The sequence below is a fragment of the Pelophylax lessonae genome (genome assembly GCF_965119305.1).
Source record: "Pelophylax lessonae genome assembly, chromosome: 11".
NCBI classification, from domain to species: Eukaryota; Metazoa; Chordata; class Amphibia; order Anura; family Ranidae; genus Pelophylax; species Pelophylax lessonae.
In genome coordinates this window covers 159,275,972-159,300,272 of record NC_138778.1, presented here as the reverse complement: position 1 = coordinate 159,300,272, position 24,301 = coordinate 159,275,972, and positions in this window count along the sequence as shown.

Sequence of the window (24,301 nt, the reverse complement as noted above, 5' to 3'; positions counted from 1 at the left end):
TTGGGTGCTGGGCCTTACTATAGCCATCATATCACAAATGTGTTGGTTTTGTACAAACATACTCCAGGTGACCCCAATGAAGGTCTCACATCAGAGATCTACGAAAGTCAAAAAGTAAGTCCTATGTTTCTGACCTGAACTGTCTGAGCCAATCATGATGCAGATGTGATATAAAAAGAAGCTCTAAAATCCATTCCAAAGTAACACAATGACTTATAGAAGAACAGCGTTGTCTTCAGTCACTGATGATTCCGGTTACAGGTAAAGAGATTTCAGGGAACACTTCCTGAATAAAAATTATTCTCTACAAATGGATATTGGGTACTGCCATTTTTATACGCCAGGCTTGTAAAATGTAAGAGGCCTGGCTAAATTCTTCCTACCTGTAATTTATACTCCTCTCAATTCACTCCTTTGGTCTTAACATATTGACCAGACAACCAGTCCTGCACTGGCAAGCAGATACTGTTCACCGGTGGGTGTACTGGTGCCACAAAGGTTTTTGTTATTGCTTTGAACATGCGGGGACGGGAATTCACTTACAGGCCTGTCATGTAAAAATGACATTACTTCATAAGTTCCTTCTACTTTAATCTCCCCTGAGAAGAAGTAATTAAGGGGAAATATGATAACCTTGAATAAATGCATAAATGGTTCACTAAGTAAACTTGGTTTACGTGAAAGTATAACTAAAAGCTAAACTTTTTTCTTTCTTTCATTTTAGAGGGGAGAGGGATTAGAACACCTGTCAAATTTTTATTGCTGTCTGTGCCCCAGTTAGAGAAATTCATTCTCTCTGTTTAACCTATTTATCATTATCATCAAGCGTGAAAGAAAATGCTAGATTGTGGGTTGCCACCAGAACAGGAATAGAGGAGAAATATTCCAATGGGGGCACTAGTTCTGCTGACCCAGGTGGCAACCAGGGATTCCCTCACTTTGGCCAAAAATGGTTAAAAAAAATTGTCAGAGGTTACAACCCTCCATTACTCTATAACATAATAAAAAAAAAGAGTGATATATTATATAAGCCTATGCCACACCTAAATAAACATCAGAGAAAGCTGGTGGGGTTTGGGTTTCTGGCAGACGCTAGCGAAAGCCTGAAGCTGTCCCATTAATATATTTTGCAGACGTCAAACAGATGCTTATGGGGAACATAAAACCTGAAAAGTTAAAGAGGTAGTAAACCCCCCCCAAATTTTTTTTTCTTTTTGCAACCCACAAGAGAAACACATAATGAGCTAGTATGCATCGCATACTAGCTCATTATGAAATACTTACCTTAGAACGAGCCCCCGCCGTGCAGTCCACTTACCTGCATGACGGGCGACATGTCCAGTCGCCCATCTTCCGGGATCGCGGCATCCGGCCATCTGATTGGCCGGAGCCGCGGTGACGTCACTCCCGCGCAGGAGCCGACGGTCACGGCACGGAGCTCTGAAGGAACGGCACGAGCGGCCGTTCCTTCAGAGCGCATGCGCCAGTGACGTCACTGGCTGTATGTAAGGTAAATAACTCCTAAACGGTACATGTTTAGGAGATATTTACAGTACCTATAGGTAAGCCTTATCATAGGCTTACCTATAGGTAAAAGTGTCAGAGGAGGATTTACTTCCTCTTTAACCTTCATAATCACTGATACCCAAGCAAAATATTTGAAGGTTTGGGACCCATGGCTGGACTACATTGAGCACTTACGCCTAGACTGCTCCCTCCTCTTGCTGTGATTGATCACTCGGAGCAAGATGGACACCATTGCCAGCTGTGTCTGGGACATTACATACCTAACCCTCTCCCCTTCTCCCCTCAGTACTGCCCTGAGTTCCTCTTTCTACTGTCCGCCCCTTTCTCTCTTTGTCTTTTACTCTTCTTCCTATTTCTCTCCTTTACCGCCATGTCATTATTGCTCCAATTAACTACCTGTTCACAAATGCCCTCGAACCATTCACAAGGTGACATTTATTGGTCTTGCAGAAGAGGAATTCCTTGAGGGACTGAGCACCCTACACTCAAGCTTTCTATATGTACCTTTAAAAATCCTCCAAACAAGCCTTGCATTTTTATATGGTTAATGGTAGCTTTACTCCATGCTTTCTTTTTTTATGTTTTAATCTTTGTACATCAGTGCTTTGTATGTTAGTTCACTGTGTCTTGCTTGCAAAACTCAATAAAACTAATTAATCCTATGCTAGCTCATATAATAAAAAATCTAAGCTCCATTTTCTTATGGTTACTGGAGGATTCTGCCCCCACTCCTGAATTTAGCTGAACAGTGTGCTCTACCAGTGAGATCCAACCTTCAGCACACAGATAGGCCTTTCCCTAGAAAGATCCAACCTCCAGCACACAGATTGGTCTTTTACCAGTGAGATCCCATCTCTAACACACAGATTGTTCTTTTACCAGTGAGATCCCACCTCCAGCACACATATAGGCATTTCCCCAGTGAGATCCAACCTCAGGACACAGACTGGTCATTTACCAGTGAGATCCCACCTCCAGCACACATACAGGGCTTTCCCCAGTGAGATCCAACCTCCAGCACATATACAGTATCTCACAAAAGTGAGTACACCCCTTACATTTTTGTAAATATTTTATTATATCTTTTCATGTGACAACACTGAAGAAATGACACTTCTACAATGTAAAGTAGTGAGTGTACAGCTTGTATAACAGTGTACATTTCCTGTCCCCTCAATATAACTCAACACACAGCCATTAATGTCTAAACCGCTGGCAACAAAAGTGAGTACACCCTTAAGTGAAAATGTCCAAATTGGGCCCAATTAGCCATACCCCCCCCCCCGGTGTCATGTCACTTCTTAGTGTTACAGGGTCTCTGTAACAAGGTGTGTTAAATTTGGTGTTATCGCTCTCACTTTCTTATACTGGTCACCTCATGGCAAACAACTCTCTGAGGATCTGTAAAAAAAAGAATTGTTGCTCTACATAAAGATGGCCTAGGCAATAAGAAGATTGCCCAGACCCTGAAACTGAGCTGCAGCATGGTGGCCAAGACCATATAGCGGTTTAACAGGACAGGTTCCACTCAGAACAGGCCTCGCCATGGTCGACCAAAGAAGTTGAATGCACGTGTTCAGCGTAATATCCAGAGGTTGTCTTTGGGAAATAGACATATGAGTGCAGCCAGCATTGCTGCAGAGGTTGAAGAGGTGGGTGGTCAGCCTGTCAGTGCTCAGACTATATGCTGCACACTGCATCAAACTGGTCTGCATGGCTGTCGTCCCAGAAGGAAGCCTCTTCTAAAGATGATGCTCAAGAAAGCCTGCACACAGTTTGTTGAAGACAAGCAGAACCATGTCCTGTGGTCTGATGAGACCAAGAAAAATAAATTTTGGTTCAGATGGTGTCAAGCGTGTTTGGCGGCAACCAGGTGAGGAGTACAAAGACAAGTGTGTCTTGCCATTAGTCAAGCAGGGTGGTGGGTCTGTCATGGTCTGGGGCTGCATGAGTGCTGCTGGCACTGGGGAGCTACAGTTCATTGAGGGAACCATGAATTCCAACGTGTACTGTGACATACTGAAGCAGAGCATGAACCCCTCCCTTCAGGGACTGGGCCACAGGGCAGTATTCCAACATGATAACGACCCCAAACACACCTACAAGATGACCACTGCCTTGCTAAAGAAGCTGAGGGTAAAGGTTAATAACTGGCCAAGCATGTCTCCAGACCTTAACCCTAATGAGCATCTGTATGGCATCCTCAAACAGAAGGTGAAGGAGCGCAAGGTCTCTAACATCCACTAGCTCCGTGATGTCGTCATAGAGGAGTGGAAGAGGACTCCAGTGGCAACCTGTGAAGCTCTGGTGAACTCCATACCCAAGAGGGTTAGTTCAGTGCTTGAAAATAATGGTGGCCACACAAAATATTGACACTTTTGGCCAATTTGGACATTTCCACTTAGGGGTGTACTCACTTTTGTTGCCAGCAGTTTAGACATTAATGGCTGTGTGTTGAGTTATTTTGAGGGGACAACAAATTGACACTGTTATACAGCTGTACACTCACTACTAGTGATTGATCGATATCGGTTTTTCGTTGCCGATACCGATATTTTGGCCAATGCATATCGGTATCGGCCGATATTGGCCGATAATGGCCTTTATTTTCGTACATTTAAAAAAAATTTTTTTCCATTTTTATCACTTGACAGGTACTCTTGTAGAGGGATCTGAGGGTCTAAAAGACCCCAAACCCCTCCTCTGCAATTAAAGCATTCAAAACGCGAAGTTTGGCTGTTTTGAATGCTTTCATTTTTTTTAATCTGGCACCAGTTCATTGATTTTATCTTTAATTTGTACATATGTGAGTGGCCTATTCAATAGCATTTGTAAATGGAATTATGCTATGTGACATAATTTTACCCTCAAATGAGCAATATTTGGAATATCGGCCAGTTCCAGGGCCGATACAGATATATCGGCAAAAGTCAATATCGGCCCTCGATATATCGGCCATGCCGATAATCGGTCGTTCCCTATTCACTACTTTACATTGTAGCAACAAAGTGTCATTTCTTCAGTGTTGTCACATGAAAAGATATAATAAAATATTTACAAAAATGTGAGGGGTGTACTCACTTTTGTGAGATACTGTATAGGTCTTTCCCCAGTGAGATCCAACCTCCAGCACACAGGCAGGTCTTTTCCCAGTAAGATCCCACCTCCACCACACATAGGTCTTTCCCCAGTGAAATCCAACCTCCAGCACACAGGTCTTTCCCCAGTGAGATCCTACCTCCACCACACATAAGTCTTTCCCCAGTGAGACCCAACCTTTAGCACACAAACATGTCTTCCCCCAGTGAGACCCCAAACCTCCCACACACATATAGGTCTTTTCCCAGTGAGATCTCACCTTCAGCACAAATATAGGTCTTTCCCCAGTACTCTAGGAAAAATTCCCTTGCAAAGTGCATTCCCTTGCAAAGTGCAACTTCTCTTGTAAAGTGAAAAGTCTATGGGGTTGATTTAATAAAGACAAAAAGGCTGTTCACTTTGCAATAAAAATTATCTAGTGACTGTGATGAAAATTTGCTTTGCAAAGAATACCCAACATATGTAAGAAAAACTAAGGCTGCATTTTTTTTATAGAACATTAAAGCTTGCACATGATCCGATGATGAACGCCAGCAGAGCTCATTCACTAAGCACTGGGAAAATTCTTTTGCAAAGTTCAACTTCCCTTGTAAAGTCGATTTTCCTTTAGTAAATCAACCGCACAGTCTGGAGGTTTAGCACTCACTGTGAAGCTCAGTTCAGCAGCAGTTTTTGGTTTTCTCCCTCCTCTCCCCTGCGGAAGTAAAAATGTCATATTGCTTTTCAGTAACATGTCTTTGTTAGCACACACTGGTCTTTCCCTTGCACCCACCACACACCTCCTATACCAGTATCCATGCCAGCAGTGATATGGTCACTACAGTACACAGGGTTCTCCAGCCAGTTTAAATACCAGCAGAGCATGTGCAAAATATAGGTTGCAATCTGTCCAGTATTTTACCATCCAGACCAGTAAAATTTGAGTTTTTTTACCAAAAATATTAAAACGTGATCATAAGGCCAGTATTTGACAATCTAAACAGTAAACCTTCAGAAGTCTGCCTTCAGTGCATGTACAATACCCACCCAGTAATCAGCCCCCAACATAATAAATCTTAACTCTTCAGGCTTCCTCTGGATCAGTTGTCGGTTTAGGGTTCTGAGGATGCAAGGATTTTCATTTATTTGAGGAATTTGGGTAAACTCCGTGGACTTATTTTTTCAGTCTAACTTCTGGCATTCCTAGCAGACAGTGACACCTGAACACCTCTGAGGGACAAGAACCCGCCAGTCATTACTAGTTGTCATATCAGCTGGTTTTCTTTCCTGTTTAGATTTGGTTGAACTCGATGACTTGTACTTGTTCAACCTGAATAATTATTTAACTATGAAAAGTGGAAAACCCTTTTAACTTGAATAGTGGTCATGGACAACATCTCCACATTATTCTTCCTCTAGTTTTAAACACCGGTCCTCGCTGTCTTTAACTGTGACTGAAGGGTTAGATTGCCTTTATAAAGAATTGCATATGCAGGTAAAGGGCGCCTGTAGATAAAAACTGTACAGCTTTGGCCAAAGTTGAATAATGCCCTTGTTATAGGTGTAGGCCATTTATCCACCTCCTGAAGCCTGCCCTGGCCAACAAAAATTCCCAGAGATGGCATCATCCCATTCTGCCTGGCTGCTAGGATGTTATTAAGACACTCCCAGCTAATTCGAACCCCCTCACATGTGGTCTCTCTCCCTATAGCTCAGAGGAGATAGTGGACCACATATGTGCAGGGGGTCGCGCCTATGATGGTGGGGGTCAGTAGTAATAGCTAGGAGTGTCTGAAGAACTTTCTAGCAACGAGGCAGGACACAATGATGCCATCTCTGATCAGGCTTCGGGAGGTACATAAATGGCCTACACCTATAGCAAGGGAATTATCAAAATTTAGTCAGAGCTGCACAGTTTGTTATTTATCTACAGAAGCCCCTTATCTGCATAGGCAGTTTTTGGTAAAGGTGAACTAACCCTTTAAATCTCTGCATCATTATACAGTGCCATCTGCATGCCAGTCATTTTATTGGTGTAGAATGTAAGGTTAAATAAACTTTAGTGGGACATGGAGACTTTATATTGCCTATAGTAACCAAAATCCAGCGGGCATTCCGGTGCATGTCAGAAAATGCAAGCCCACACCTAACTGGTCGTTAAGGGCAACACTGGTGTTATTTAATTGATCCCCTAATAAGCCTTATTATGAGAGTATACAGGACCACTGCCTCCTAATCACCTCCTTATTAAAGCTGTTTAATGGCAAGGCAAAACAGAAGACTCGGTCTAATTAAGCTCTGTATGGGGTGCAATGCTACAGAGTCTTTAGAGAGATATTTTATGTACCAAGAAACTGATTTATTTTAGAAAGGAATAAATGTGGACGGAAATCTCTTGCAAAAGGAATTTTTTTACTCCACCTTCAGAAATGCCTTTCTAAATCTGCTGCAAATCAATTGCAGGTATGGTAGCGGTTTTGAAGAAACTAGTAAGCCAGAAAATTGCAAAAACAACAAAAATGTGTAATAATCAGGTACAGACAGGATTAACCAGTATCGGGATTTCAGGAGAAAACCAAGGGTAGAGCTAGGAAAGACAAAGATCATATACACACACAAGACTATGGGGGTTGATTTACTAAATCTGGAGTGCAAAATCTGGTGCAGCTGTGCATGGTAACCAATCAGCTTCTAACTTCAGCTTGTTCGGTTTAAGGCCCCTTTCACACTGTACGTCTGTCAGACGGACGCCGTTTATCTCAGCGGGGCATCGATCCGCCGATCCCCCGCTGAGCAGAAGGATGACAGCTGTGTCTCTGCGCTGTGTGCGGAGACACAGCTGTCAGTTCCCCATGCATCTCTAATGGACCGACGGTCCGTTCCCATCCGATCCGATGGACGGATGGAAAATAGGGTTTCCATCCGTCCAGATTTGACAGGTTGGATCGGATCAGATGTCAGCGGACATGTCTCCGCTGACATCCGATGCCCCATAGGGATGCATGGGGGGACCGTTCAGATCCGCCAAAAAAAGGGACAGGCGTATCTGAACCGCCTGTCCGCTCTCATCCGATCCCATCCGATCTGATCTCCTGGACGGATGAAAAATAGAGTTTCCATCCGTCCACAAGCAAAGAGTATTTTTTTCACATTACAAATACAGGCTAAAATTACAGACAACTACTGTAACTAGAAAACACTTGTTTTAGGATTTCTGGCCATCATCAGCACAGTGTATAGTGCAGTGCCGGGACAAGGTCATCCAACGCCCAGGGCAAGGATGCCAAACTGCGCCCCCCTTCCCTTGGGGTTAGGGTCAAGGCGCCCTCCCATCCTTGCAATAAACTATTGTGCCCAGGGCAACCGTCCTTCCTGCCCACCCCTTGTCCCGACCCTGGTATAGTGTATAATGTATAGAACACTGTAGTTAAAGCAAAAGGTGGTTCAACAAAATACTGACACAAGGGGGTGATCCTTTTTCCAACTCAGGGATTCTGTTTTTGATTTTTTTTTTCTGATTCTGACATGTTGGTGTTACATCCTTCACTTGGATATTATAAGTTGCACTTAGTAAATACAGCTGGATAAGGCCCCTTTTACATGGGTTTTCACAGACTCCGCTAGCTCAGGGGGGATCGCTCCGTTGATTCCTGTTGAGCAGGTGGATGACAGATCCATTTCTACTCACTGTGCAGAGACAGACCTGTCAGAGTCTCGCTCTCCTCTATGGGGAGATCAGATGAAAAAGGACAGAATGTCAGTTTTCATTCTATCCGATCTCGCCATCCGTCTGTTTTCAGCGGATCTTGTCGGATCAGATGCCATACGGGTGCCAGATGGTCGGCTGACATCCACCTTTCCATAGAGAAGAATGGCTGACCTGATCAGGTCCACCTGAAAAACGGACAGGCGGACCTGATTGGTCCGATAGTGTGAAAGGGGCCTAAAACAAAAACTGTGTCTGTCTTCATTTCAGCCTGCAAAGCAACAAAATGTGATTATTTTAAAGGTGGATAATCCTTTTCTATACCCACTGTAGTTGTATGCAGCATCAAAACCGTCTAGCTTTAACAATAAAGCTAACTGCGGATCACTCTGTCAGTTGGTGCTCAGGGAATACACCAGCTCACACTTGACATTTTCACTAAGCAACATCGGCATTCAATAACGAAACATAGATCTGATTAAAATTCCTTGGCAAAAGAATAAAAGATAAAACTTATCTCTCTAAATATATATATAATCAGGCTGCGATATAGCCACAGGCTTTTTTGGGCAGGTATCCAATGTATGCACATCAGTGACTGACATTTGTCAAGCAGCATTTATTAAGATCACACAAGAGTCAAATCAGCCCTAGTTAATAAAGAAAAGTTCCAAATTCACTTTATAGCAGTGGAGGAATCTCAAGCTCAGTGACTTGTCTCTTGCTGGCTTGAGAATCTCGGCCGGTTCAGCAGGGACTGGCCGAGATTCAAAATATTTATGGGCAGTCTGATTGTACCCAAGTTGATCGATGGATTGACTTGGGTACAGACAGCATGCTGGATTCTCCTGGGGGGGGGGGGGAGTGAGTGAGGAAGACAGGGGGAGCCAAAGGGATCACAATAGCTCCGCAATTTTCTTTCCTGCAACCATCACATCATGTATGGCCAACCTTACATAATAATGTAGAATACAGAGTGGTGTTCACATAGGGGCATTTTTCTGGTGCATTTGTTTTAAATTACAGGAAATGATTAACAAATGTTTGGTGAATGTTCACAGCTTTTTTCATGTGTTGTTACACTTCATTTTTTTGAAAAAGCACAATGTCATTCAGAATTTTTTTTCTTCTTGTTATAAATGTGTTGTAATTACAGGGCAGATACAATATGCCTGACATATGTCTGACGGACTTCTATCACACCTTAGAAAATAAAGTCATCAAATGCAAACAAATCCCAAACACATTGTAAATGCACGTGTGGCACATGGCAAATGAGATCCATTTTCCCCATATGCTGCACTCATGTAGGTGCAGTTTGCTTGCTACTCTAGCTTGTGTATACAATCCTCTTTAGGGCCCCATCTAGAATTGTGCATTGCGGTAATGCGCAACACTCCAATGCATAATAACTGTAGTGGGCGATTGGCAAACTGTTCATAATAAATGAGCTGCCTTAACAAAACGCACATGACGGTTGGAATCCAGCTTTACAATCACTTTGGGCATCTACTAGCAAGAGGGTAACAGGTTACACAAAGTCCTTCTGCCACTTAGTTTCCCACTACCAGGGTAAACGCCAAGTAAGAAACTGCTACTGCGGGGGAAGGATGAGAAAGCTGGTCTGAGGAGCAAATGTTTCAAGAGGACAAGTTCCTCATCTTTGGTGTCAATGGGAGGAATAGTGCCCCATTGTTGGTGTCAGTGGGAGGAATAGTGGCCCCATCGTTGGTGTCAATGGGAGGAATAGTGCCCCATTGTTGGTGTCAGTGGGAGGAATTGTTCCCCATCGCTGGTGTCAGTGGGAGGAATTGTTCCCCAACGTTGGTGTCACTGGGAGGAATTGTTCCCCATCGTTGGTGTCAGTGGGAGGAATAGTGCCCCATTGTTGGAGTCAATGGGAGGAATAGTGCCTCATCATTCGTGTCAGTGGGAGGAATAGTGCCCCATCAATGGTGTCAGTGGGAGGAATAGTGCCCCATCATTGGTTTCTGTGGGAGGAATAGTGCCCCATCATTGGTGTCAGTGGGAGGAATAGTGCCCATCATTGGTGTCAGTGGGAGGAATAGTGCCCCATCAATGGTGTCTGTGGGAGGAATAGTGCCCCATCAATGGCGTCTGTGGGAGGAATAGAGCCCCATCATTGGTGTCAATGGGAGTAGTAGTGCCCCATCATTGGTGTCAGTGGAATAAATAGTGGCCCATCGTTGGTGTCAGTGGGAGGAATAGTGCCCCATCAATGGTGTCAGTGGAAGAAATAGTGCCCCATCAATGATGTCAGTGGGGGAATAGTGCCCCATCAATGGTGTCAGTGGGGGAATAGTGCCCCATCAATGGTGTCAGTGGGGGAATAGTGCCCCATCAATGGTGTCAGTAGGGAGAATAGTACCCCATCATTGGTGTCAGTGGGAGGAATAGTGCCCCATCATTGGTGTCAGTGGGAGGAATAGTGCCCCATCATTGGTGTCAGTGGGAGGAATTATGCCCCATTGTTGGTGGCAGTGAATGGAATAGTGCCCTAAGGGCTGGATAAAGGCAAGTAAAAGGGCCACATCTGGCCCCCAGGCCACAGTTTAGCGACCCCTGCTGTAGCCTGACGGTACAATATATTCAATCCTGCATATAAATATAACAAGAGCACTGGCTGTAGCTTTAGGCTGTTAAGCTGCAGCAGACTTTGCAATTTCAGATGCTTGGCAAAAGTCTGCTAAAACCTTGTTTAAAGCTACAGTCAGTGCAAATATTTAGGAATTCCAGTGCTGAAAAGAGCTTGAAGAGCTTCATGAAAGCAGCCTGGAGCACATTAAATGCTTTGTAAATATTTGGTGCACATGATGGCCTTCGGATTAACATTTACAAGCAGAGACTGACAAATACCTGTGTGTTTAGATCCTAAAATACATCTTTATTTTCCATCTAAAAATGCTGGTTGCAGTGATAAATTCTGCATGCATCCCACAAACTGGGAGTTAGACATCACTGACTATCAAAGAGCCCCATGTACAAAAGGTATTTCAAAAGAAAGTGTTCTTTTTTTTTTCTACCCTACACCAAGAAAATGACAAAACGGGAAAAGGGCAGAAACTCTAGAAGATTTTCCTTACATCGGGGCCAATGTATCTCTGGGTTGGAATGAATGAATTGATAAAACCCTCACGTATTTTCCTCATGCTCGGAATGCCAATATCTCACTATCATTCTTTCTACCAAAAGCAATTATCACTTATTAAAACAGATGTGATGGGTGATGGGGATTTTTCTAATTAAACAGAAAGAAACAGAGTATGAATAACAAATACAGCAGCTCACGGAAGATTATAATAAAGAAAATATGCATAGAAAATAATAAGTCCTTAGAACGCAAAATACTTAAATACTGAGGAAAATAAAACTCATTATAATTGTACAAAATATAATTAAACATTTTAACTAATAATCTTAATTTTCGAAATAAAAAAAAAAAAAAAGTTTACCTCCTTATGAAAGATATATTAGTACATTAATGTATGTGTAAATGCCCCGAATGTATTGCTGATAAGAAAAGTTACTTTTCCAAGCAGCCTTTTTTTTTATGTGCTCTAATTTTAGGCTATTTTTTCAGAAAATAAGTTTTGAAAAGATTTTTAGCTTTTTCCCACTTATTCCCTTTCAGAACAGTTCCTGAAATATTATATCTTTTAATGATTGTTCTATATTTTGTGAAAATTATACAGATAAAAGGATAAGGTACTTAGTGGGACTTTTTATATATGAAAAGATACATTTATTGAAGACTATGTTTGACTAGACTTTTTTGAATGTAAAACTTTTTTTTTTTTTTTTTTTTTTTTTATTACAGCCGGTCCTGTAATGGTTTTTGTACTTTGAGTGAACTTGTCTGCCATCATAGGTTCACCAGTGACTTTAATGATGCTTATTTTCCAGTAGGATGTAAATCTCCCCCTAATGTCTTTTAGATATTTCTACGACAGGACCCTTCCACCAGGGTCTGATGGGCGTATCCCCCAATCCCCCCTCCTTAGGAGTACTTAGGGGCCTGTGTCTGGGACTAACCGCAGCGTCTGCTTTCAACATAGAATCTCTGCTGTAACCAGAGAAATATGCGCTGCCCTCCTCGTTGCAGGCGGCAAGTAAGGAATGGTCACAATATATGCCAGAGCAAGGCCTCCCTTTATGTAATGTCCTTGTCTTAAAGGACCAGCAAACTTATAATGGCAAGCTGCTAGGGTAGTAGAGTCACACACTTTATTCAGAAACATGCAAGACAGAATCTGTGACCTATAGATCTAGGTTAGAATCTGTAGTTGGCCTATGATGGCCATTCTGTTGGATATCTAGTCAGAACACCTGTTGTGAAAGAAATGGCCTGTCCACACTTTATCATCTCAATTAGAGTCGGTTCACACTGAGGCGACACGACTCCTTACTACTTCGGGGGCGACTTGTGCATTACATTGCACCACGACTTCGGAGCGACTTGCATGGACTTCACATAATGGAAGTCTATGCAAGTCGCTCCGAGGTCGCCCCGAAATAGTACAGGACAATTTTTCTAAGTCGGAGCGACTTGTGTCGCTCCTATTAGAACGGGTCGTGTAGCGGTGAATGGACCGCGAGGAAGCACGACTTGTCAGGCTGACAAGTCGCACTAGTGTGAACCGGCTCTTAAAGGATCAAATAAACTAAAATAATCAAAACACTGTTATAAGAGAAACATGGCTGATATTCCTGACCACTCCATCTTTACTTGTCTTCAAAGTTAGCTGCCTAGCTGTCATGCTGATCCTTTTGCTTCAATCACTGACCCACAGCAAGTTTGCAGATAAGGACATCTGACAGTTCTCAGATTTTCCTCATCTGAATACTTATTTCAGGTCAGTAACTCACAAAGCCAATGAGTCAGCATACCAGCAGCTCCATTTTCAGGAAGAAGACAGCAAAGGCAGCCCTGTATTTGTATCATAATGGGCTTACCTTAAGCTACATGAAGTCATTAACAATATGGCTGAAAGAATACACACAGTTTGGCAGCCAAACAATCTTTTTAAGGGGAAAGACCATGGTTCCTCCATGCTGGAGAAAACAGAGGAGGAAAACCAAAAATGTCCATTAGGGCTCATTTACAGTTGCTTTGATTTCAACACACATTAAAGCACCTACCGCTTCAACATGTTTTTTTTATGTGGTTTTGATGCTTCTGCGATGCTTCGTTGGTGCTTTTTTGAAGCTTTAATGAAGCTTGGCAGATGCCTTGTGTGTGTGTTGATACCCATACCTGCAGTATCTCCAAAACAAAGCGATGCTAAAGCTGAATAAAAGCCTCTCAAAAGCTTCAGGTGCTTCAAGCAAGCTTTGTCATAGACTTCTATGGAGTCTTTGAAGACGCTTTAAAGAGGAAGTAAACCCTCCTCAGGAAGTTGTACCTATAGGTAAGCCTATGATAAAGCTTACCTATAGGTACTGTAAATATCTCCTAAACATGTACGGTTTAGGAGATATTTACCTTTAATGCAGCCAGTGACGTCACTGGCGCATGCGCTCTGAAGGAACGGCTGATCGTGCCGTTCCTTCTGAGCCCAGTGCCGTGACCGTCGGCTCCCGCGCGCGTGCGCGGGAGTGACGTCACCGCGGCTCCGGCCAATCAGATGGCCGGATGCCGTGATCCCGGAAGACGGGCGACTGAACATGTCGCTCGTCATACAGGTAAGAGAGCGGCACGGCGGGGGCTCGTTCTAAGGTAAGTATTTCATAATGAGCTAGTATGCGATGCATACTAGCTCATTATGTCTTTCTCTTGCAGGTTGTAAAAAAAAATAAATAAATTTTTGAACGAGTTTACAACCTCTTTAAAGCACCACTAAAGTGACATGGGGTATAATTTTTAAAGTGAAGTAAAGCAAAGCAAACACAAGGTGTAAACAGGTGCTTTGACTGGTGTTTAGAGAGCCATGTGTCCAAAGACATGTTTTTAAGCAAGTGTGAACGAGCCCTAAAACACAAATATCCCTGATACATTGTACAACAGCTGTTGTGTCAGCCATATTTTTCTTTTAATGGACATTTTTTAAACTTTGTATCAATAAAGATCTATATGATTTTTTTTTTTTTATTGTACTGCTATACATATCTGCCTAAAAAGTCCTATAGGAGTGGTAGTAATCCTGTATTCTCCGAGCTTTGAGCTTATGGCAGCTGACATGTTTTAGGTGTTTACCAACCAAAGCATTGGTGTGAACTGGCACCACTGAAAAACAATGGTATTTTGCCTGACCTTTCAGCCATGCAGCCCAGCGCTGGTGATGTGAACAAGCACTTAAAATGACACTTTTAAAAGTCCTCTTTTATAAAAGCCCTTTTCTGGAGGATACAGAAGTACAGTCAATTGTCACTTTTCTCTCTTTTCCTAGAGAGTAGCAGACATTCAGAGAAATGCTGTGTTATGCCCTGTACACACTATCAGATTATCTGAAGACTTTTGTCTTCAGATTTACCTTTTCTATGTAGTGCAAGGGCCTGCCGGATTGCATACAAATTGAAAGTGTTTAGGTTTGACCTCATATTATATGGTTTTGGTAAGTCTGCAGACAAAAGTCTTCAGATAATCTGATAGTGTGTACAGGGCATTATGCCCCATACACACGTGCAGATTATCTGCAGACTTTTGTCTGCAGACTTACCAAAACCATATAATATGAGGTCAAACCTAAACACTTTCAATTTGTATGCAATCCAGCAGGCCCTTGCACTACATAGAAAAGGTAAGTCTGCAGACAAAAGTCTGCAGATAATCTGCACGTGTGTATGGGGCATTAGTGATTACCTCTCCACATACCAACTCACAGCACAGCTTCAGCTATGCCTGGACAGAAGATAGAACCTTTCATAGGGCCAGTGAGCACTATTACACACAAACTTTCCATAACCAGTAAGCATCTTATTTATCAGCCTGAATATTAATTCACAAAATATACTCTGTATGCAATGATGTCAAATAATATTGAAATAATGCTTGCAGATAGAGAAATGAGCATGCGTAATGAGATTAGACTTCATTCAACTGAGGATGGAATAGCGGACACGTAAACCACTTGTTCATTAATTGGGAAACAGATAAAGAAACCCTAGTGGTGCAGATCAATTGTTCTGGTGATGTTAATCTAAAAAAAGTTATATAAAAATGTCCTAAAATAATAATTTGCTTGTCTAGTGTCTATTAGCAAGCAAAATCCAATTGATTTGTGGGGGCAGGGCTTTTTCCAAATTCAGAATTTATCAGCTATGACATGATAGGAAAGAGGTATGGTTACATGCATCTAATTTTTTTTTTAATTCTTTCTCGCATACCAGACTTCTATCAGTTTGAGAACTTTTTAAACAGTACATCGTTTTCATTTTCCACAGAAAAGGCTTTTAGTGTTTCTCAAGAATTTTATCAGGGCCATTTTATCGTACGCTATTGTATTATTGTACGTTATTGTAGGGCCAGATTATATGCAAACATGTTGCAATTAAAGATCCTGGACTTATATAGACATATGGGAGCCTTCAAACCATGAAAACTATCAAGGATAGATTATCTGTAGAGTTCCTAGATTTAATGTAAAGGTACTAATAAACATGAGATGCCAACTGCCAAAAACAGGACTGGCGGAATGCTGACTGGATACTGTAGATTACAGGGGGGTCCTGATTGCTATGGTCAACAATGGCAGTTACTTCTAGCCACCTCCTGAACCCCAACACCACTGACAAAAAAGTGCATGCTTAGCCAAGCGAAAGCTGGCTTTACACTGAGGGAATTTCATCCAGTTCCTGATGTACCAGCTGAAATCCAAGCCATAGGTGTCCCTGTTGACCCTTTTTCACAATATAAGAAATTAAAGGAGCTGAGCAGAAAATGTTGACCAAACAGTGGCGGCATCCAACCATATATACCATATACTGTGCCGGCTGTCAGAATACCATAGACAGCAGAATAGATCCATCTGTCCATGCAGTTTAGCGTGGATGGGGGGAATTGATAGAACTCTCTCATTCAACCTGCAAGGCTGAATACATTTAGTCTTAAAGGATAAGCTCACCTTCAGGAACATTATACACGTTTAAACTGTTTTTAGGGTGGAACATGTAACATGTTCCAGCTCCTGCAGCCACTCGGGGATCTGAGCCCTCTGTGAGACAGTAGTACAGGGAGAAGATCCCCGCACCAGCTGTCACTTTTTCAAAAGAGCGTGACCCTGCAGGACTCTGCCCACATGGCCGTGTCATTTCTTTACAGAGTTCTGTGAATGAATGAACTATAACATCCACATACCAACATTGTGGCTGTTGGCTTGTAGTTCCCAATGAACTACCACAGCACTGTTGAGTGCTCTGGTAGTTCAACGATTCTTCCTGTCAGTGGGAAACTGCCTACCCATAAGATGTATGGACAGACAGCTTAAACTGACAGTCTGCAGGAGTCCTGCATGGCACTAGCGATCTGCAAATCGCTGGTGCAATGCTTTCCAGGCTCCTAAAACACAAAAAAATGAAATGCACTTTTTTAACCTGCAAAAAAATGTGCATTTATTTTTTTTTTAAAGGTGACTTTATCCTTTAAGATCACCGCACACAATCTGACTGTACAATCTCCTTTAGATCTATAGAGATCTCCTTTAGAACTATGTAGTGTAAGAGCCTGCCTAATTGGCTAGATCAGGCAGGTCCACATCTTACATAAATTTGGTAAATCTAAAGCTTATTATACGGACTGTAACCAGTACAGTTGTATGGCCAGATTTGTGGAGTGCTCTGTGAAGTAACCGTATTAGATCCGACCTCCCTTGGAGCCAGAAACACACATTCAGTAAACTCACAAGGTGGGGTCTGCTTACCTTGCAAATTTATGTGAATTGGGAATGGGAAAAAATGCTGCCAGCACCACTTTTCTCAAAGGGAACAATGACAATCAGGACAAGTTTTTTAACCTACCCATTCTGCTGTATCTCACAGGGTGGCTGCACCTGGCAGGACTCCATGAGTCTGTTGCCCAATCCATTAGGCGCTCGGTGATTCCAACAACAATGCAGGCAGCATTTCTTAAACCCCTTTTAGCCTACAACTGCAGATAAAATACTTTCACAGTCTGCATAACGTACAATCAAAACATAGTTTGAAGAGATAATAAAATTTAGTAGTGGACATGGTTCAATAACCTAACAAACCACAAGGTCGAAAGCATGAAAAAAAAAAAAAAAGGTTTAATTAAATTGGCTCCCACAATTACAGAAGAAAAAAAAAAAATAAAGAATGACACAACCGGTCAGATGAAATCCTTTCACCACATCTTGGATCTATTTCTACACATAATAGAAAAAGGAGCTGAAAGAGGAGAAGGGAGGGAGCGGAGGGATACAGTGCTAAGATTTACATTCCTATACAGAAATGAGGCTTTGTCAGATCACTCTTCACTGCCTTCACCTCCTCAATCATGAACTCTGGTCCTCTGCCCATGTCACACAGCTGCTAGGGCCTAGTCCTGTTGCCTGGCAACCAGGCAGCCTGGACGCCACCAGAGGGATCTGTCTCTGTGAACCCTTCTATCCCTTTGGCACTTTGCCCTCTATGCCCTGTGCCAACCGCAAGCATAATGAGAGATGTTAACTCAAATACTGCTGGTGAGAAAAGAAACATATTGATGTGCCAAAATCATCACAATGATGCGATGTGAACGACTCAATTTTCACAGACAAATAATACAAGGGGAAAAAATAAATAAATAAACTGCATTTCTCATTGTAACACAGGATACAAGCCTACAAAAATACAAGCGATGAACACTGCTTGTGACACCTGGACTATGCAGCTATATGGAAACGGATCCCACAAAAGGAAATCCAGACATTTTAGAGACTTCGGATGGCCGATTGTTCCATCTTCAAAAAGATAAGAAAAGGGGGGAGGGGGAATCATGTTTTTTGCACTGAAGCTACTTACTAACTAAAGTGAGCAAAAAACAAAAACAAAAAAACACACAAGGTATGTGCCTATATATATATATAATATATACACTTAAAAATCAGGGAAAGCTGTTGATCTCACATTCTTGGGAAACACAGATTGGCAAATCTTACCAATTACAAAACCTTCCTAGGCCCTAAAGTCCAACGTTGGGCTAATTTATATATTTTTTAAAGGTTTTCAAAGTGTTTAAAAAACACAGCTGAGGCCGCATTGTTAAAGCGGAGTTCCACCCAAAACTTCCACTTTAGGGAGTCCTGACCCCCCGACATGCCACATTTGGCATGTCATTTTTTTGGGGGGGGGGAGCGGGTACCTAGTTTTGACAGGTACCCGCTCCCACTTCCGCTCGGAGCGCCGCGGCGCCCTGAGCGGAAGTTCTCCTCTCCCCTTCCCTCCCTGCAATCTTCTGGGACACGTCAGAGGTCCCAGAAGATTGCCGGCCAATCACGGCGCGCAGCGCGACTCGCGCATGCGCAGTGGGTACCCGGCTGTGAAGCCGCAAACTGTAACAGCCGGGTGCCCACAGCAGTGATGCCGGCGCCGAGGGAGAGGATCGAGGCTTCGGGCGGCCGCATCGCTGGACCGTTGGACAGGTGAGTAAATGGCTGGAACTCCGCTTTAACCTTTAATCCAAAGCTGTCCCTACAGTACCTCTTTTTAGTCTCAAGACTTCCTCAGTCTTCCAGGATGACTCTCACCCACCATCACTCAAACCTTTAAGACTAAAGCTGGCCATACATTATACAATTTTCTTGGTTAGTTTCCTTAGATTTACCTTTAACCGCTTTACGACCACCTGCCGCGCAGCTGCTCCTGGGCAAACCAGGAGGATAGGGGTCGAGCAGCGGGGAAGCCGATGCAGCGGGCAGGCTGCTCCGATTGCTCCCCGCTGAGAGAGAAGAACGGTCAGCTGTTGTAAACACAGCTGACCGTTCTTCTCCCTGGAATGATCATAGAGCAGCCCATGTGATCTTTCTATATAGGATTACATGTCTCTATGGTCATTTCAGAAGCCAACCCCCCCACAGTTAGAATAACTCCCCTAGGTTTACATTTAACCCCTTGATCACCCACAGGGTTAACCCCTTCCCTGCCAATGGCATTATTACAGTAACAGTGCATATTTTTAACACTGATTACTGTAGTAATGTCACTGGTTCCCCCAAAAGTGTCAAAAATGTCAGTCGGGGTCCGATCTGTCTGCCGCAATGTCGCAGTCCCACAAAAAATCGCAGATCGCTGCCATTACTAGTAAAAAAAAAACACAATAAAAATGACAGAAATCTTTCCCGTAGTTAGTAGACGCAATAACGTTTGCGCAAACCCATCAAAATACGCGTATTGCGATTTTTTTTTACCAAAGATATGTAGCAGAAAACAAATTGGCCTAAAATGTTAAAAAAATTTTGATTTTTACATTTTTTTTTTTTGGGGAATGTTATAAAGCAGAATGTGAAAAATATTGTTTTTTTTTTTTCAAAATTGTTGCTCTTTTTTTGTTTATAGCGCAAAAAATAAAAATCGCACAGGTGATCGAATACCACCAAAAGAAAGCTCTATTTGTGGGAAAAAAAGGACATCAATTTTATTTAGGTACAGCGTCGCACGACCGCGTAATTGTCAGTTAATATCAAGCAGTGCCAAGTTGAAAAAAGTGGCCTGTTCATTAAGGGGACAAATCCTTCCGGTCTTAAATTGGTTAAAGCAGAGTTCCACTTGTTTTTTCTTTTTTCCACTTCACAGCGGGGTGCACACTACGCATGCGCGAGTCGCGCTGCGTGTCGTGAATGGCCAGGTAATCTTCTGGAACCTCTGACGTGTGGGAGGGAGGGGGGAATGAAGAACTTCTGCTCAAGCCGCCTAGGGGGCCCGAGCGGAAGTGGGAGCGGGTACCTGTCAAATCTAGGTACCCCCCCAAAAAAAAAAAATGACATGCCAAATGTGGCATGTCAGGAGTATTTAAAGCGGAAGTTCCACTTTTGGGTGGAACTCCGCTTTAACTATGTAGTTCAAGGGCCTGCCTGACTGCATACAAATTGAAAGTGTTATGTGGTTATATGGTTTTGCTAAATCTAAAGGAATATTGTAGAAGAAAATTGTATAATGTATGGTCAGCCTTAGAAAAGACTGAGTGCAGGGTGTCATTCCCCCACCCAAGTAAAGTGGACTGTACTCAAAGAGGGGGATTTTTTAAAACTAGAGCAGCCAGAGTCTGCAGCAGTTGTGCATGGCAACCATTAAAGCTTAACTAAACAGGCTGAAGATAGAAGCAGATCTGTTGCCAGGCACAGATGCTCCAGTTTTGATAAATTCCCCCACATTATATTGGGGCAGTGCTAATGTCATCAAGTCAACATTGGTCTATGAATCCTCCTGGACCTCCCATAGATCCCGATGTGTCATGTGACAGCATACAAAAGTAAGAAAAAAAAAAATAGGGGTGCACCGAGTTGGCATTAAACTTGGACTTCTAAAAGTAAACATTCTACCCAATGGCAGACACCATACAATACCTTTTTATTACCGTTATTACTCAGAAGGCTTACAGTGCACTTTTTGCAAGAAATGCAATAGGCAGACTGCGGGAGCAAACGGCTCCATGACGGAAAAGTGTCTGCTGCAATCATGCGACGAGACAATTTGACAGTTTATGGAATGAGAACAATTTTACATCAGATCGTGCTGATGCTTAGGACTTTGATGGAGCATGATATAACATTTCAAAAGCCATCCCTTTTAGTCTCTGCAGATGTTGCAGAGATTAGCCGGCGCCATATATTAAAGCATGTGGATCTTACATGACATTCTCTGCCTAAACTCTTTGCATATCAGGTGGAAAAGCAAACTTTAGAGACAAACTTTTCATGTGAGGCCACCTTAGGAACTCCGCTAAGTACAATTTATAGCTAAACTGGTAATACGATACAACCCTATGAAACTTCAGAAAAAAATCAACTTATTGTGGGCGGAAAAGAAATAAAATGACATGCCCCCCTCTCCATGCCTTTAACAGTCAGGAACATGAGTAAGTATTTAAAAGAAAAGTGTGTGTGGCCACTGCTTCTTCTGGGCATGTCAAGGGTGTTGTTGGTGGGCAAACGAGTTGCAAAGCTCCTACTGACCTTACAGTGTTACTAAACCCACAACAGTAAAATCAGTCTGTATATGCTGTAAAGCATGCTTGTTGTTTTCACTGTGGAACCTAAGGGGTTAATCCTGCGCATTGTGTAAAAAGGCTGTTTGATCCTGTCTTCTCTGATCCTCCCCTTCTTCCAGTCCCCAATCCACCTGCTGATAGTACAGAGCCTTGGAGGCACTCTGCACATGCTCAGTTTGGTGTGTATCGCTAGAGATTTTTTAATTTCTTGGAAGGGTGCATGTGATTGGCACAGGGCCTATCAGCACTCCCCAGGCAGAGGGTCAGGGGTCCTGCAGCCTCATAGGACAATCTGGGGAGAATGAAAACTCCTCCTACAAGCTTTAACCAGTGCTTGGCTGAACACTGATAGAAGTCACAAGACTGCTATATGCTGCTAATGAGAAAAGGTATTTAGTAGTTTATATTTACTAAAATAATTGCATTGCCATGTTCTGTGTACTGTGGGAGACCAGATATAGTGAATGCAGGTCCTGGGTTTAGTAACACTTTAAATTTAACGTGTGCAAAATACAGGTTTACTTTAATCCCCTTATACCAAGCAGTCCATATTCCATTTTTTAAGCCTTTCCGGCTGCTCTGTTCTGCTGTCGCCCTGAGTAACCCACAAGCCTTTGCTTACAGAATTCTATGGTCTCTCCCCATGTGACTATTCTGGTGCCTGGAGATTGGCCCAGCATTGTCACATGGAGTGGGTCACATGTTCCTTGATTCATGGAAGTACTTGGTCTTTCTCTTATCTCAGAGAATGAACAGAGCGGTGGGGGTGTGAAGAAAACATGAGTGTTGCCCAGCATTAGGGGTTAAGGGGGGAAAGTTGAGCTTTTAGTAACAGTGCATTTTTCTGGTCTATAAGGGCAGTAGCAGTCCCCTTTTGGTTCCCATTTTAGTCCTCCTTATTCAAAGCTTATAATGGTTGACAGGTTCACTTTAACCAAAGCAAGGCGTTATGGCTGTCTGATCTGATAATTTGCTTAGTGAATGTGCAATTACATGCACAATGCCACAGTGTATGGGGTCCATCTCAGACATCTTCTAGGAACCTGGATAATTTATACTTTTAAGTCTAAAAACAGAATTCAGAAGTAGAATCTCTTTAATAGGCATCTGAACTCCCCATTCCAGACACAAAACAACTGTTGCAGCATTTAGCAGTTCTCGGATTGAAAATGGCAAAGTATATGGCCATTCCTAAAAGCTGGGCAAAGGCATCTACAACCTTTTTTTTGCCATGTCGTTCTGAACTCTATACTGACTTGGCTGATACTCTCAGAAAGAAGTCGTGTGAAATTAAAAAGACGGGCAGGAGGAGGCTCAGACAGAGAAGGAGCCAAGTGGCTTGTCTGTGCCAGACCCACTGGGCTACTGAACAATCTGGGCTCTTTGTGGAGACACTTGGAGGGGGGCAGGAATCCCTCATGCGGGATAGGGGATTTGCAGAATTATAGAGGAGAGGAGTGAAGGACACAGAACCCCACATAGAGACTTCTGTCTGCAAGGACTTGAAGCCAGAACTTTGTATGGGACAGTGTGAGCAGGGAAAGCAAATACATTTGATAGCAACTTCTTTCTGCCCTAACTTAGCTATTAGCTGACCAAAATCTATACCAAATACTAACAAAACAGTTTTGATCAGGAAACTACCCACAGGATGGTGCAGATAATATTTGTATCACCACAACATCATCAAGTTCATAAAGAATTATAAATGTATCTGTATTTTTCTTCAGAATACCAGTAATGAAGCCATTAACAATATACAGAGGCTGTGGAGATACAAACTGGTGATCTGCTTTTCACATCGAGGAGTGATGGGCAACTAACAAATACTCCTTTTTGACCTCACCAAAACTACACCTTACCACGCATGGCTTTTAGAATAACGTGACACTAAACTTACATTTTTTATAAGATACATGCAATATGTTTGCTTATGTGACAAAAAAAGCAGCCAGGGGGGCTGGTCATTTGGTGACGGGATATTCACAGAGTCGGTCCTCCACAATGTAAAGTAAAGGAGCACTGTGATATAAAGGGGGCTGCACTGAAAGGGGCAATGTCATGATTACAGTGCCCCTTTACTGTTCTCCATACCTGTGTGAACATAGCCACCCTTCCCTACCTGCCCCCCGAGAAGGACTACATATCTACCTGCAGACAGAGTGGGGTTGAGTTACTAAAAGCAAATAGACTGTGCACTTTGCAAAGCGCAGTTGCACTCTTAGTAAATTAGGTAAATCTTCACTCTGTTAAGAGTACCCAATCATGTGCAAAGAAAATAAAAAAAAAATGGGATTTTTGACTCACCGTAAAATCAATTTCTTTGATGTTCATTGACGGAAACAACTCCCGATCTTCTTAACCATTGGGTTATGCTGCCCCCTCCAGGAGTAGGACACTAGGCAGAAAAAAAAGTCTGGCTATGCCTATGGGCAGTCCCAGGGGGTATACTCCCTCCCTCTGCTATAGGTACTCAGTTTTGTTACAAGCAGTGTCAGAAGAATTACAACTCCACAGAGGGGTGGGTACTGTGTCCGTCAATGAACATCAAACAATGGATTTTACGGTAAGTCAGAAATCACATTTTCTCTTTCATTCACTGACAGACACAGCTCCTGATCTTCTTAACCACTGGGATGTCCCAAAGCAGTATTCAACTTGGGGGGGTGGGAACAACAAAAAGAAATTCGTAAGGATAACTATAGCCAACCAAGTAAACAGGAGCTCAACCAAAACAACTGGAGCTCACCTGAAAAAAACAATACACCCTCAAAGAGGACAAAGTCCTCTAAACAGCAGCCTGCAAAACCTTGAGGCCAAAAGAAGCA